Genomic DNA, 16,737 nt, shown 5'->3' with positions numbered 1-16,737 from the left:
TCCTCCTGCTGTCGTCCTCCTCCTGCAACCACGGCAAGGTCAGCACCAAGAGATCGTGTCCCATCACACGTCGATGGGGAGCGAGTGATGAACGCACGCTGGGGGCTGCGCCGAGGGCTGCTATCCGGGCTGCTCTCCACCACCAGCGGCGTACTTGAGGTGCCCACCGGGGGCTGGCCGCCTGTCGAGGCCCTGGCCCTCTTCGCCACCCTCCGAGCCAACGTCTCCATATCCATGCGTAGATGAAGACAAATCAAGAAAAGTGGCACAGTCCGAGGGGACGAAGATGACAAAAGACAAGATACTTACTCATCATATGCCTCCTCCTCCGCTGCCTTCCTCTTCCTCCTCGGGCTAAGGGACACGAGGTCGAAGATGACCTCCGTATCATCGTCTGCGGGAGGAAGGGAAGCGGGTCGGGTCCGAGGATGCTTGGACGAAGAAGAGGCAGACGCTTTCTTCTTCGCCACTGTAGCCTTCACCGCCTTCCCCGCCGCCGCGGACCTCGTCTGGTGCACGGACGCCTCCTGAGGTTTTTGTGGTTGTGCGGCCCTGCTGGGTCGGACCGGCTCACTAGAGCCGACCTGCTGTAGGACACGCCCTCTCCCCGTGGCTAGGGGGTCGACAGCCTCGACCTCCTCCCCGGACGACTCATCGACCTCATCTTCGATGAGAGAAGCCCCGGTGTGGGCGCTGCTGGCCTCCCCAGCGGATTCCGCCCACTGGGCGAGCTCCTTCTCCTCTGCGGCCGCCCCGGCCTAGTCCTCCATGCCGCCAGCGCTGCCGGACTCATTTGCGAGCTCTGCCTCTGCCGCCCTGGGTGAGCTCCGCTTGGGTGGTGTCCTAGATGAGCAGCGGCTCTTCGCGGATGTACTTCTCCGACAGGGTTTCGAAGAACTTCTGCACCTAATCTGCCTCCGGCTCGACCCAATTTGGGTCAAGGCCATGCGCGTTACAGTCCAGCATCATGGCGATGAGGTCGGTTTGGTGGGAGTTGTTGCTCAGCAGGACCATGACACGTCTCCGTCATATCCATAATTTTTGATTGTTCCATGCCCATATTCTACAACTTTCATATACTTTTGGCAACTTTTTATACTATTTTTGGGACTAACATATTGATCCAGTCCCTAGTGCCAGTTCCTGTTTGTTGCATGTTTTTTGTTTCATAGAATATCCATATAAAACGGAGTCCAAACGGAATAAAAACTAACAGAGATTTTTTTGGAATATATATGATTTTTGGGAAGAAAAATCCACGCGAGACGATGCTCGAGGGGCCCACGGGGCAGGGGGCAGGCGCACCCCTGACCCTTGTGGCCACCCCGTAAGGCAGTTGATGCCCTTCTTTCGCCGCAATAAAGCTAATATCCGTATAGAGATCGTGTTAAAATTTCAGCCCAATCGGAGTTACGGATCTCCGGGAATATAAGAAACGGTGAAAGGGTAGAATCTGAGAATGCATAAACAAAGAGAGAGAGAGAGACAGATCCAATCTTAGAGGGGCTCTCGCCCGTCCCATGCCTTGGAGGCCATGGACCAGAGGGGAAACCCTTCTCCCATCTAGGGAGGAGGTCAAGGAAGAAGAATAAGGAGGGGGCTCTCTCTCCCTCGCTTCCGGTGGCGCCGGAGTGCCACCGGGGGCCATCATCATCACCGTAATCTTCACCAACAACTTCACCGCCATCTTCACCAACAACTTCACCGCCATCATCACCAACTCTTCCCCCTCTATGCAGTGGTGTAACCTCTCTCTTACCCGCTGTAATATCTACTTAAACATGGTGCTCAACGCTATATATTATTTCCCAATGATGTATGGCTATCCTATGATGTTTGAGTAGATCCGTTTTGTCCTATGGGCTATTTGATGATCAAGATTGGTTTGAGTTGCATGTTTTATTATTGGTTTTGTCCTATGGTGCCCTCCGTGTCGCGCAAGCATGAGGGATCCCCGCTGTAGGTTGTTGCAATACGTTCATGATTCGCTTATAGTGGGTTGCGTGAGTGACTGAAACACAAACCCGAGTAAGGGGGTTGTTGCGTATGGGATAAAGAGGACTTGATGCTTTAATGCTATGGTTGGGTTTTACCTTAATGATCTTTAGTAGTTGCGGATGCTTGCTAGAGTTCCAATCATAAGTGCATATGATCCAAGTAGAGAAAGTATGTTAGCTTATGCCTCTCCCTCATATCAAATTGCAATAATGATTACCGGTCTAGTTATCGATTGCCTAGGGACAAATAACTTCCTCGTAACAACAAACTCTCTACTAAAACTAATTTAGGTGTGTCTTTATCTAAACAGCCTTACTTTTTATTTACGTACTCTTTATTATCTTGCAAACCTATCCATCAACACCTCGAAAGTACTTCTAGTTTCATACTTGTTCTAGGTTAAGCGAACGTCAAGCATGCGTAGAGTTGTATCGGTGGTCAATAGAACTTGAGGGAATATTTTTTTTGCCTTTAGCTCCTCGTTGGGTTCGACACTCTTACTTATCGTAAACTGTTACGATCCCCTATACTTGTGGGTTATCAAGACCTTTTTCTGGCACTATTGCCGGGGCGCAATAGCGTGGGGTGAATATTCTTGTGTGTGCTTGTTTGCTTTTATCACTAAGTAATTTTTATTTGCTGTTCTAAGTTGTTCTCTATATTTAGTTATGGATATGGAACACGAAATACCAAAAAAATTAGGTGTACCTTCTGCTCATGGAGATGGGGAACCTCCTAAAACCCTCGATGCTGGTTATGTGAAAGATATTATGTACTACTTTAATAATCTTGAGAAAACCCCATTCAATTATGTAATGGGAGTAACGTTGGATCAACGTGAATACTTTAGGGATTACTGCTTGACACAAAAAGGGAAACTATTATGGGATCAAATCCATATATTGAATTGGTATGCTAGGCAACTATGCTTTAGATATGATTATACTTGTTGCTCTAGGATGAAGGCTCCACACCTTCCCTTTTTATGCAAATTTAATGATAATAAAACCTTAGCTTCTTCTGCTAATGGTATATATGATTACTATGATGTGGAACAAATAGAAGAATGTGTTGCTTTTATGGGTGCTTATGAAATTGAATCTATGTTTAAAGAGTTTGAAGATTTTGATGATTCGGTTTATAGACCTGAAAATTTAGCTATCCTTAAATATTGCTATGAGAACTATGAATACAATTCCGATATTAATGCACTTATTGAGAAAGTCTCCGCTGTCCAAGAAGAGATTAATATTTTGCAGGAATCTATGGAAGAAGAAGTTGATGAAACTGTGAGCTCATTGGATGAAAAAAATGAGGAGGAGAGCGAAGAACAAAAGGAGGAAGAGCGGATTGATCACCCGTGCCCACCTTCTAATGAGAGTAACTCTTCAACTCATACATTGTTTAATTCCCCTTCATGCTTACCGAAGGATGAATGTTATGCTAATTGCTATGATCCCGTTGATTCTTTTGAAACATCCCTTTTTGATGATGCTTGCTATGCTTGTGGTCAAGATGCCAATATGAATTATGCTTATGGATATGAACTTTCTATAGTTCCTTATGTTAAACATGAAATTTTTGCTATTGCACCCACACATGATAGTCCTATTATCTTTTTGAATTCTCCCAACTACACTATATCGAAGAAGTTTGCCCTTATTAAGTATTATATTGATGGGTTGCCTTTTACCGTTACACATGATGATTTTGATGAATATAATATGCATGTGCTTGCTGCTCCTACTTGCAATTATTATGAGAGAGGAACTATATCTCCACCTCTCTATGTTTCCCACACGATAAAATTGCAAGAAACTGTTTATACTATGCATTGGCCTTTACTATGTGTGCATGAATTATTCTTTTATGACATGCCGATGCATAGTAAGAGAGTTAGACTTCGTCATTACATTATATATGTTACTTTATGCTCACTACTAAATTACAAATCATTGTTAATTAAAATTGGCTTTGATACCTTGGGATCCGGGTGGATCCATTACTTGAGCACTATATGCCTTGCTTAATGGCTTTAAAGAAAGCGCTGCCAGGGAGACAACCCGGAAGTTTTAGAGAGTCATTTATTTCTGTTGAGTTCTTTCATATAGTTTAAAAACAACAAAAATAAAGAGGGGAACCCAAAACTTTTTCAAAAAGGAAAGTGAAAGTGAGAAAGACAAGCATTGTTGAAGTGGGAGAGCTCCTTGAACTATGTTCATGCTCACTGAAACTTTGTGAATCTTGATTACAGAAACTTTTCAACAAAAATAATTATCCCCTTGTACAATTCCATGGTATTATAAAAATAATGTGCCAAGGTTTGCCTTTAGGATGTTTACATTTGCTTGATGGTTTGTACGGTGCATGACAGAAACTTTGACTGTAGTCCATGATTTTACATTTTTAGCTGGAACATCAAATGGTTCTGAATCTTTTTGCACTGTCTTTCTATACAATTTTTTTATTTTTCCTAATTTTGCCAGAATTTTTCAAGTATCATAAGTATAGTAAATGTTCAGATTATTACAGACTGTTCTGTTTTAGACAGATTCTGTTTTTGATGCATAGTTTGCTTGTTTTGATGAAACTATCGATTTATATCAGTGGATTAAGCCATGGAAAAGTTATATTACATTATACACAATGCCAAAACAAAATACGCATTGGTTTGCAATAGTACTTAAAGTAGTTATTTGCTTTATTATACTAACAGATCTTACCGAGTTTTCTGTTGAAGTTTTGTGTGGATGAAGTGTTCGATGATCGAGAAGGTCTTGATGTGAGAAGAAGGAAGAGAGGCAAGAGCTCAAGCTTGGGGATGCCCGAGGCACCCCAAGTAAATATTCAAGGAGACTCAAGCGTCTAAGCTTGGGGATGCCCCGGAAGGTATCCCCTCTTTCTTCAACAAGTATCGGTATGTTTTCGGATTCGTTTCGTTCATGCGATATGTTCAATCTTGGAGCATCTTTTGCCTTTAGTTTTAATTTTTCTTTGATGCACCATGCTGGTATGAGATAGTCCTTGGTTGATTTATATAATGCTATTTGCACTTCACTTATATCTTTTGAGTATGACTTTATAGAATGCTTCATGTGCTTCACTTATATCATTTGAAGTTTGGATTGCCTGTTTTTCTTTACATAGAACACCGCCATTTGTAGAATGCTCTTTTGCTTCACTTATATTTGTTAGAGCATGGGCATGTCTTTTTTAGAAAGACTTAAACTCTCATGGATCACTTATATCCATTTAGAGAGATGACAGGAACTGGTCATTCACATGGTTAGTCATAAAATCCTACATAAAACTTGTAGATCACTGAATATGATATGTTTGATTCCTTGCAATAGTTTTGCCATATAAAGATGGTGATATTAGAGTCATACTAGTGGTTAGTTGTGGATTGTAGAAATACTTGTGTTGAAGTTTGTGATTCCTGTAGCATGCACGTATGGTGAACCGTTATGTGAAGAAGTTGGAGCATGATTTATTTGTTGATTGTCTTCCTTACGAGTGGCGGTCGGGGACGAGCGATGGTCTTTTCCTACCAATCTATCCCCCTAGGAGCATGCGCGTAGTACTTTGTTTCGATGACTAATAGATTTTTGCAATAAGTATGTGAGTTCTTTATGACTAATGTTGAGTCCATGGATTATACGCACTCTCACCCTTCCATCATTCCTAGCCTCTCTAGTATCGCGCAACTTTCGTCGGTACCATAAACCCACAATATACCTTCCTCAGAACAGCCACCATACCTACCTATCATGGCATTTCCATAGCCATTCTGAGATATATTGCCATGCAACTTCCATCATCATCATATACAAGACTTGAGCATTCATTGTCATATTGCTTTGCATGATCGTAACATAGCTAGCATGATGTTTTCATGGCTTGTCCGTTTTTTGATGTCATTGCTACGCTAGATCATTGCACATCCCGGTACACCGCCGGAGGCATTCATATAGAGTCATATTTTGTTCTAGTATCGAGTTGTAATATTGAGTTGTAAGTAAATAAAAGTGTGATGATCATCATTATTAGAGCATTGTCCCATGTGCGGAAAGGATGATGGAAGCTATGATTCCCTCACAAGTTGGGATGAGTCTCCGGACTTTACAAAAAAAATAAAAGAGGCCAAAGAAGCCCAAATAAAAAAAGAGGCCAAAGAAGCCCACCAAAAAACAAAAAAAAACAAAAAAATGAGAGAAAAAGAGAGAAGGGGCAATGTTACTATCCTTTTACCACACTTGTGCTTCAAAGTAGCACCATGTTCTTCATATAGAGAGTCTCTTCAGTTATCACTTTCATACACTAGTGGGAATTTTCATTACAGAACTTGGCTTGTATATTCCAACAATGGGCTTCCTCAAATGCCCTAGGTCTTCATGAGCAAGCAAGTTGGATGCACACCCACTTAGTTTCAGTTTGAGCTTTCATATACTTATAGCTCTAGTGCATCCGTTGCATGGCAATCCCTACTCACTCACATTGATATCTATTGATGGGCATCTCCATAGCCCGTTGATATGCCTAGTTGATGTGAGACTATCTCCTCCTTTTTGTCTTCTCCACCACCATATTATATTCCACCTATAGTGCTATGTCCATGGCTCACGCTCATGTATTGCGTGAAAGTTGAAAAGGTTTGAGAACGTTAAAAGTATGAAACAATTGCATGGCTTGTCATCGGGGTTGTGCGTGATGTGAATATTTTGTGTGGTGAAGGTGGAGCATAGCCAGACCATATGATTTGTAGGGATAACTTTATTTGGCCTTGTTATTTTGAAAATACATGATTGCTTTATTAGTGGGCTTGAAGTATTATTGTTTTTATGTCAAATGATAGACTATTGCTTTGAATCACTCGTATCTTAATATTCATGCCATGATTAGATATGTGATCAAGATTACGCTAGGTAGCATTCCACATCAAAAATTATCTTTTTTATCATTTACCTACTCGAGGACGAGCAAGAATTAAGCTTGGGGATGCTGATACGTCTCTGTCATATCTATAATTTTTGATTGTTCCATGCCAATATTCTACAACTTTCATATACTTTTGGCAACTTTTATACTATTTTTGGGACTAACTTATTGATCCAGTGCCAAGTGCCAGTTCCTGTTTGTTGCATGTTTTTTGTTTCGCAGAATATCCATATCAAACGGAGTCCAAACGGAATAAAAACTGACGGAGATTTTTTTTGGAATATATATGATTTTTGGGAAGAAAAATCCACGCGAGACGATGCTCGAGGGGCCCACGAGGCAGGGGGCGCACCCCTGACCCTCGTGGCCACCCCGTAAGGCCATTGATGCCCTTCTTTCGCAGCAAGAAAGCTAATATCCGTATGCAGACCGTGTTAAAATTTCAGCCCAATCGGAGTTACGGATCTCTGGGAATATAAGAAATGGTGAAAGGGTAGAATCTGAGAACGCAGAAACAGAGAGAGACAGAGAGACAGATCCAATCTCGGAGGGGCTCTCGCCCCTCCCACTCCATGGATTCCATGGACTAGAGGGGAAACCCTTCTCCCATCTAGGGAGGAGGTCAAGGAAGAATAATAAGGAGGGGGCTCTCTCTCCCTCGCTTCCAGTGGCGCCGGAGTGCCACCGGGGGCCATCATCATCACCGCAATATTCACCAACAACTTCACCGCCATCATCACCAACTCTTCCCCCCCTCTATGTAGCAGTGTAACCTCTCTCTTACCCTCTATAATATCTACTTAAACATGGTGCTCAACGCTATATATTATTTCCCAATGATGTATGGCTATCCTATGATGTTTGAGTAGATCCGTTTTGTCCTATGGGCTAATTGATGATCAAGATTGGTTTGAGTTGCATGTTTTATTATTGGTGTTGTCCTATGGTGCTCCCCATGTCGCGTAAGCGTGAGAGATCCCCGCTGTAGGGTGCTGCAATACGTTCCTGATTCGCTTATAGTGGGTTGCGTGAGTGACAGAAACACAAACCCGAGTAAGGGGGTTGTTGCGTGTGGGATAAAGAGGACTTGATGCTTTAATGCTATGGTTGGGTTTTACCTTAATGATCTTTAGTAGTTGCGGATGATTGTTAGAGTTCCAATCATAAGTGCATATGATCCAAGTAGAGAAAGTATGTTAGCTTATTCCTCTCCCTCATATCAAATTGCAATAATGATTACCAGTCTAGTTATCGATTGCCTAGGGACAAATAACTTTCTCGTAACAACAAACTCTCTACTAAAACTAATTTAGTTGTGTCTTTATCTAAACAGCCCCTACTTTTTATTTACGTACTCTTTATTATCTTGCAAACCTATCCATCAAGACCTACAAAGTACTTCTAGTTTCATACTCATTCTAGGTAAAGCGAGCGTCAAGCATGTGTAGAGTTGTATCGGTGGTCGATAGAACTTGAGGGAATATTTGTTCTGCCTTTAGCTCCTCGTTGGGTTCGACATTCTTACTTATTGAAAACTGTTGCGATCCCCTATACTTGTGGGTTATCAAGAGACCACCCCCGCCGGCAACCCGAATAGGCGCCCCTTGGCAACCTTGCCGGCCTTCGCGAACTTGCCGGTACTCTCGGCCCTGCCGTCGTGGTTCACGTCGAGCTGAAAAAGCCACTGGTAGAAGTGGGCGTGCCCCATTACCGTGAAGTTGTGGTTCAGGCCGGGACAGAGCCGCATTATGTCAGCCGCATTCCCGAAGAGCCAGATCGGCCTCCCCTTGTTGTGTAGTGGAGCGATGCGGCGGCGGATGAAATCTGCCCCAATCATCTCCAGGGTGAGCCCGACAACGGTGAGGCGATGGATTCTGGTGATGGCGACCGTGATCCTCCCATCCTGGGGGTCGACATCGCCCCAGTCGTCTCTGCAAACCGGCGGCGCCTGGGAAACCTGGCAAAATCCCTGTGGGTCCTCCTCCTCAATCCAGCACCACCTGCTCCGCCACTCCTCCCACCTCTCCTTCCGAGCGGCCTCTGAATATGTCCCCTTCTCCTGGGTCCTTAGGATCCAGGCGACACAACCGGAGATGGCGCCTCCTTTCTAGATCCGAGGATAGAAATAGTGGCGGAAAAGCGCCGTGTTGGGATGCACTCCGGCGAAGCCCTCACAGAGATGGGCGAAAGGGCCATGCATGACACGACATTCAGAGTGAAATCCAGATGGTGGAAGCCATAGGTGTGCATGACATCGTTGAAAAAAATCCAATAAAGGGGGGCAGAGGCCGCAGGAAAAGTAGTCGATGAAGAATGAGTACTGATTCGGGCCGGCCTTGGCGAAATCAGCGGGGATGATGCGCGTGGCCAGATGCCCCGTCGTCTCTCCCCCCGTATTGCACCCCCCACAGGGGCTTGCAGTTGTCCCGGAGGTGGACCACGTCGACCATCGGGGGAAAGTAGGCAAGCCGCGTCCGCCGCGACGCCGACTCACTCTCCGGCGGCTCCGTACCCCCCGGCATCCTTCGCCACTCCTTTGCCTTTGCTGGTTTTGGGTCCCATGGCGGATAGAGGTGAAGGAGGAAGGACAGTGAAGACGCGGCGGTGGCGAGCGAGAGCAAGAGCTTGAGGAGGAAGAAGGAGGGGACGGCAGTTCCGAGATTGGAGAAGGTACAGAGGGTAAATGAGCAGCGCGCCCGCGGTTATTCCTTTTTACGGGGAAGGCGCGGCCCACCTCTTTATCATATACTGTGATGTGACGCATGCATGCGCAAACAGCCCCACGCATGATCCCCACGTCATGCATGACCCCCCATGTCGCATGTTCAACGCGGGTCGTGGGGAAGCGTAGCGGATGGAAAAGTTATTGCGGTAAAAATCCACCCCGCCTGCCCGCGCACCGTTCTGGGCCTAGCCCAACAACGCGTCGCACTTATGTGTGGCCCAGGCCCGGGGGCTCCTATCGGTGTACAAAAGAAGGGGCTCTCCTTTTGCACCCCTTTACTTGTGCACGGGCAATCAGAGCCGCACGAACGGCCGCACTGAGCAGGGCAGAGGAGGGATGCCGGAGCGCAAGACAGCCAGAGCAACGCCAAGACCAGGGGTGCAAAGAGAGCAAGAGAGCGAGGTGGACTCCCTTGGCAAGAATCTTGCTGGGGCGGCTTCTGCAGCCCCGACAAGATCCTTGTCGGGGCAACTTGCCTGACGCCAACAGAGCGCGCCACCCTTTAGTCCAAGGGTTTCCAATGCCATAAGCCACATCAAAACCAAGGCTCGGGAGGCACCTCCATGGTGGCATGCAGATCTTTGTGGAGATCATAAATACACAAGATCAGATGAGAACCAGAAGACGATGATCCTTGGAGAGATCCTTGCCAAGGAAATCCACGAGACCCCTGGCAAGATCCTTATCGGGGACGACCGCGGTGCCACAGCAAGACCCTTGCCGGGCCCCCGACAAGAACCTTGCCGAGGACATCTGCGGGGCCACAGCCAGGCCCACGTCTGCCAAGACTCCACCGCCGCTCCCATCCAGTTGCTAGCTCAACTAGCTGGGCAGGCGTCTGCGTGGTACCGTGCAGCCTCCACACCGACTCAGCAAGCACCTGCGTGGTGGCATGCAGATCTTCGTGAAGGCTCCGCCATCATGCCAGCCCAGCAGCCAGCTAACGTGGCGCTACAACACCTCGTCAGCTCGGACGCGCGTCGGAGCCAGGCGAGGCGGCGACAGCTGGGACGAGCTTCCTTGCCGTCCCCGATAAAGCAAGAGGGGCACGTCGACAGCACATTAAATGCATTTGTCCGACGGTGCCAGAGGATAGACTCAGCTGCGATGCACCTTTCCACCTCTTGCATGCCACTATGGCGACCCCTTTTGTCTATAAAAGGAGGCCCGAGGAGTACTGGAGGGGGATTCGAATCTTTGGAACTAGAGAGCCACCATAGCTAGTTCAAGAACTCAAGAACACTCAAATATACATCAAAGCAGGACTAGGGTATTACGCGTCTCCGCGGCCCAAACCTGGGTAAACGATCCTTGTCCTGACCGCCAGACCCTCTCTTTGCACAACCTCGCGCCGCCAACCATAGAAGGGATCCCAGTGATCCCATAGGTGTCGTTTCCCACCGAAAAAGCACATCCAACTTGGATTCCTTCATGGACTCGGTACCTTCGTGCATATCAACCAAAGTATCCCAAATTTCCTTTGCATTCTCAAGAAGGATGATTTTGTTGAATTACTCGGGGCACAATCCATTGAAGATAATATCACAAGCCTGTGCATTGTATTGCAACATCTTTAATTTTTCCACAGTCCCTTAATGATCCGGTTCTCTACCATCCTCAAAGAATTCACCTTGCAAGCCAATACGAACAACATCCCAAATGATGGGGTTATGACCAAGAATATACATTTTCATCTTTTGCTTCCAACTAGCAAAATTTGTACCATCAAAATAAGGACCTATATGGTGATAGTTACCCACACTAGAGGCCATACTCTCCTAGGTTGTGAAACCAAGGCTATGATCACCAAAGCAATGGAAATCAAGGCTTACGAGGACCAAAGCTCTGATACCACCTGTAGGATCGAAAGTATGTCTAGAGGGGTGTTGATTAGACTACTTGACAAAATAAAAATCTTTCCTTTTCTGAAATTTTAGTTGTGGGCGGATTTTAGCAATCATGACAAATCAAGAAATGAACCTACACATGCAATTCTAAGAGTATAGTAGCAGAATGTAAAACATTGCATATGAAGGTAAAGGGAAGGGTTTGGGGAAGGCAAATGCAATGGGGACATGAAGATTTTTGGCGTGGTTCCGACAGGTGGTGCTATCGTACGTCCATATGATGAAGACTTCTACCCACGAAGGGTAACGGCTACGCGAGTCCATAGAGGGCTCCACCCATGAAGGGTCCACGAAGAAGCAACCTTATCTATCCCACCATGTCCATCTCCCATGAAGGACTCGCCTCACATGGGTAGATCTTCACAAAGTAGGTGATCACCTTGCCCTTACAAACTTCTTGGTTCAACTCCACATCATGTCAGAGCCTCCCAAGTGACACCTAACCAATCTAGGAGACACCACTCTCCAAAAGGTAATAGACAGTGTGTTGATGATGAACTCCTTGCTCTTGTGCTTCAAATGATAGTCTCCCCAACACTCAACTCTCTCACACAGATTTTGCTATGGTGAAGAAGGATTTGAGTGGAAAGCAACTTGGGCAAGGCTAGAAATCAAGGTTCAAGTGGTAGGAATGGAATCTCTTGATCTCAACACATGAGTAGGTGGTTCTCTCTTAGAAAATGAATGGTGGAAGTGTAGGCACGTTCTGATGCCTCTCCTCTATGAGGAAGAAGGGATGGAGGGGTATATATATATCCTCCACAAAATCCAACCGTTACACACTTTTGACCCATCTCGGTGGCACCGATCAGAAAACTTGGTGGCACCAATCTGGGCAAAAAATATGAACATTAGGAATATCAGTGGGACCGACTGGACAACTCGGTGGGACCAATGTGCTAGGGCTTAGGGCATATCTCATCTCTGTGGCACCGATTGCATCATCTCAGTGGGACCGAAGTGAAGCAATAAGGCAACAGAGAATCAGTCAAGCCATCTCAGTGGGACTAACTGCAACTTCTCAGTGAGACCAAAAAATGACTGCAACAAGTCATAGAGAGCTAGCAAGGCCATCTCATTGGGACTAAGATCCGTATTGGTGGAAACGAATGGTTAGGGTTTTGGCGGTGGCTAAGTCTAGATGGACTCGGTGGCTCCGGATGGGAAATTTCGGTGGGGCCGAGTTGGAATTTAGGGTTTGGACATATTTGGGCAGAGAAAGTGGCTGAGGGTTTTGGAGCAATATCACTAAGGCCCCCTTTGTTTGAGCTACAGATTTTTGAGAATCACTTTGGATGTGGATTTTGAAAATCAGCTACAGCTACGGATTCCTAACAATCAGAATCCAACTATTTGTTTTCCATGATTTTGGATAGCTGTAGAAATTTTGAGAGATGTGAAACATCTATAATGTCTGTGGAGCTAGAGGTCACCATGCCTGGTGGCTTACCTCGTGGTGAGGCAGTCTGCAATAGGGGCGGCGCAGCTGGAGCTCGGGTGCTGGGCAGAGGATGCTGGGAGGCGGACCTGGTGGCAAGGTAGTCTTGTCCAGCTGCGGCTTGAGCAGTGGGTGGTGCATCTGGTGGTGAACCAGTCTTTAAAGGGGTTGGCGGAGATGGAGCTCGGGTGTCGGGCGAAGGATGCTGGCCAGAGGTTGGGGAGGGGCCGAGGCACTTGGATCTGTCCTTTGGGCACCAACAGGAGTAGCGTTGGTGGATTCGCCGGCGTCCCCACTCTATACGCTCGGGATGAAGAAGAGGTCGGGTGGAGAAGAACACGAGAGTGGCAGGGGCAATGAATCTCAGCGCTGGCAGTTCTGTCATAATTTGAACTTGAAATAGGGGCAAGGGCTCAAAACAAATCATTTTCTTTTGTGGGAAGCTATGGAATCACCGAAAAAACTACTTCTGGATTCTCTTGCGTGCTAGTTCATTTGTAGAATCAGATTCTAGGAAGCTAGATATAAATTTGATGTGTTTGTTTGAGATTTTGATTTTAGAAGGCCTAGACTATGAGAATCAAAAGCTGCATCCCAAACAAAGGACACCTAAGCACTTGAGCAACAAGATCCGTAAGCAACACCTCATCCCCTTTTAGTAGTATTGGCTTTCCTATGGACTCAATGTGATCTTCGATCACTTAAAAAAATGTAGAGTCTTGAGCTCTTGCCAATCTGTGTCCTTAGCATTGTGAGTGGTCCACATCTCTAGTCCATGCCATGCCAATCATTGAACATGTTGAAATATTTATCATGTATGGACATTAGTTCAATGAGATATATTATCAGGGTATGGGGTCCCGGCAAACCCTTAAGGTTCGAACACTAGGGTGCGCGCGAAGTCTTTCCCTCCAACCGATCTACACTCTAGCTTGCTAGGATCTCGCGGATGAACTCGATGAACTCACAACATAGAAGGACACAAGGTTTATACTGGTTCAGGCCACCGTTGTGGTGTAGTACCCTACTCCAGTGTGGTGGTGGTGGATTGCCTCTTGGGCTGATGATGAACAGTACAAGGGCAGAACGGCCTCCTATTGAGGCGTTCTTATTCTCGGTGAGCTTGTGTGTGAGGTGGTCTCTCTTTTTAGCTCACCCCCTTTTTTTGCTCCCCCTTCCACTATGGTGGCTAGTCCTATTTATAGAGGCCCTGGTCCTCTTCCCAAATATCGATCGGGAAGGGAGCCAACAATGGCGGGAAAATTTGAAGGGGGACAGCTAGTACAAGCTATCCTGACAAAAGGTAGTCTTCGACTGCACAAACCTCTGGCGGTGACGCCGTTTTGGGCTCCACGGTGACCTCTGTCTTGTAGTCCTCGGTCTTGGTCTTGTTGCACCGAAATGGCAACCTTTGCCTGATGCCTCGGTACTCCACGGCTGCGCTTGCTCCCTTTGCACCAAAGAGGAAACAAGGACGCTGTGAGCGCTGGCACCCGCCTGGCACCCGCCTAGTGTCGATCGACACGACTCACATCACGAGAACCTCGTGAGGTTCGCCTTGCCTTGATATCTCCGCTCCTCATGAGCCTGCCTGGCTAGGCCGCTCCAGAGGAGGTCTTGCATCGTCCGCCTCGCGAGGCTTGGCCCCTCGTGAGGGTCTTGGGCGCTTCGTTGGTGAGGATGGGCCGTATGGCCTGCTGGCTTAGCCACGCGGCGGGCCGCGGGCAGGCAAGTCTAGGGACCCCCATTCCCAGAACGCCGATAGTAGCCCCCGGGCCCAAGGTACGCGCGGGCTTGGCTTCGCGGCGAAGCCAAGGGTCAAGCTTGAAGCGCCGCGGCCCCACAAAGCCTACGGCCTCGGTTGACGCGTGGCGGTTGATTGGACGTGGGCGTCTTTGCTTCCCCACATTGTTTTGGCAACTGCTTGACCTGACAAAAGGCTGGTGCGGGGGGCACTTGCCTTCATTGCTTCTTCCTTGCCTTGCTCCGGATCCCCTTTCTTGCTCTTTGCCGCCGCTACCTGCAGATCTGCTCCGGCCTCGTTCTGCATCTGCCGCTCATGGCGCCGCGCAAGGTCAAGGCTTCCTCGTCCCCGGCTTGGTACGAGCCCGCTCTTGAGGCGCCCACTATCACGGAGAAGAGCCTTGCCTCCGTGTGCCTGCTGACGGCGGGAGAGAGCAACGATTGGGGGAAGACGGAGCTTCGGCTTGCCTCCGACGAGCCGGAGCCTGAGGGGAGCACCTTCTTCCCCTTCTTTTCGAGTGGTGTTGCTGTCGGGTTGGTTCCTCCCTTCTCTGACTTATTTTATGAAGTCCTCGACCACTATGGGCTGCAAGCATTGCACCTCCATCCCAACTCTGTCCTCCTCCTATCCATCTTTGCCTACTACTGTGAGGCGTACCTGGGCGTGATGCCGTCCGTGGCTCTCCTGCGCCATTTCTTCTTCCTCCGCGTCAGCGAGGGCCACATCTCTGGATGCGCTAACTTCGTCGCGTCCGGCAAGGCCAACTCGATCTCAAGCACCGGGAAGAGGGCCGACAATATTCGATCCAAGTGGGTCATAGTGGACGCCAAGCTCGCCCATCTGCGCCTGACGTTGCCGACGGAGGCGCCTCTGCAAGGCAAGGAGTGGCCCAGGGCGAATCTTGTCGAGGAGCGGGCGTCGTCAGTGTTGGAGCAAATGATGGCTGACCTGAAGCCGGGCAATGCGAGGGCGGCCAAAATAACGGGAGCGATGCTCCTAAGGGAGTTCCTGACGCTGCGGGTTGCCCCACTCCAGGCGCGCGCGTGCCCCTTCTGGCAGCTTGAAGGAGGGGGAAACAAGGCCCGGCTGAGGCCGGGGGACCTGCCTGACGATGAACTGGACGTCGTCCGGCGCCTCATAGTTGAATATAACTAGGACTACCTGCCTAGCGCCTTCATTCCCCCGTTCCAACGCAGGGACCGGGAGGGATTCATCGCCTCCAGGCCGACTTTTGATGCGTGCGGGCTGGTGCCGCTGGTGCATTCGGGGGCTATTCCGGCGCCAATGCCGGTGGAGTTGTCTTTTGGCGAGTCCCGCAGAGAGGGGGAGGAGGAGGAGGATTCTGAGGAGACCCTGCTACCTCTTGAGCACTGCGTTGGTTTTCCCCGAAGAGGAAGGGATGATGCAGCAAAGTAGCGTAAGTATTTCCCTCAGTTTTTGAGAACCAAGGTATCAATCCAGTAGGAGGCTACGCGCGAGTCCCTTGCACCTGCACAAAACAAATAAATCCTCGCAACCAACGCAAATAGGGGTTGTCAATCCCTGTAGGGCCACTTACGAGAGTGAGATCTGATAGATATGATAAGATAATATTTTTGGCATTTTTATGATAAAGATGCAAAGTAAAATAAACGCAAAGTAAATAGCAAAGGAAATAACTAAGTAGTAGGAGATCAATATGATAAAGATAGACCCGGGGGCCATAGGTTTCACTAGTCGCTTCTCTCTTGAGCATAAGTATTCTACGGTGGGTGAACAAATTACTTTGAGCAATTGACAGAATTGAGCATAGTTATGAGAATATCTAGGTATGATCATGTATATAGGCATCACGTCTGAAACAAGTAGACCGACTCCTGCCTGCATCTACTACTATTACTCCACTCATCGACCGCTATCCATCATGCATCTAGAGTACTAAGTTAAAAACAGAGTAACGCCATAAGCAAGATGACATGATGTAGAGGGATAGACTCATGCAATATGA

This window comes from Triticum dicoccoides, chromosome 4A, assembly GCF_002162155.2.
Source record: "Triticum dicoccoides isolate Atlit2015 ecotype Zavitan chromosome 4A, WEW_v2.0, whole genome shotgun sequence".
In the NCBI taxonomy this organism is placed as follows: domain Eukaryota; kingdom Viridiplantae; phylum Streptophyta; class Magnoliopsida; order Poales; family Poaceae; genus Triticum; species Triticum dicoccoides.
Note: the sequence above shows the minus strand (reverse complement) of the source record.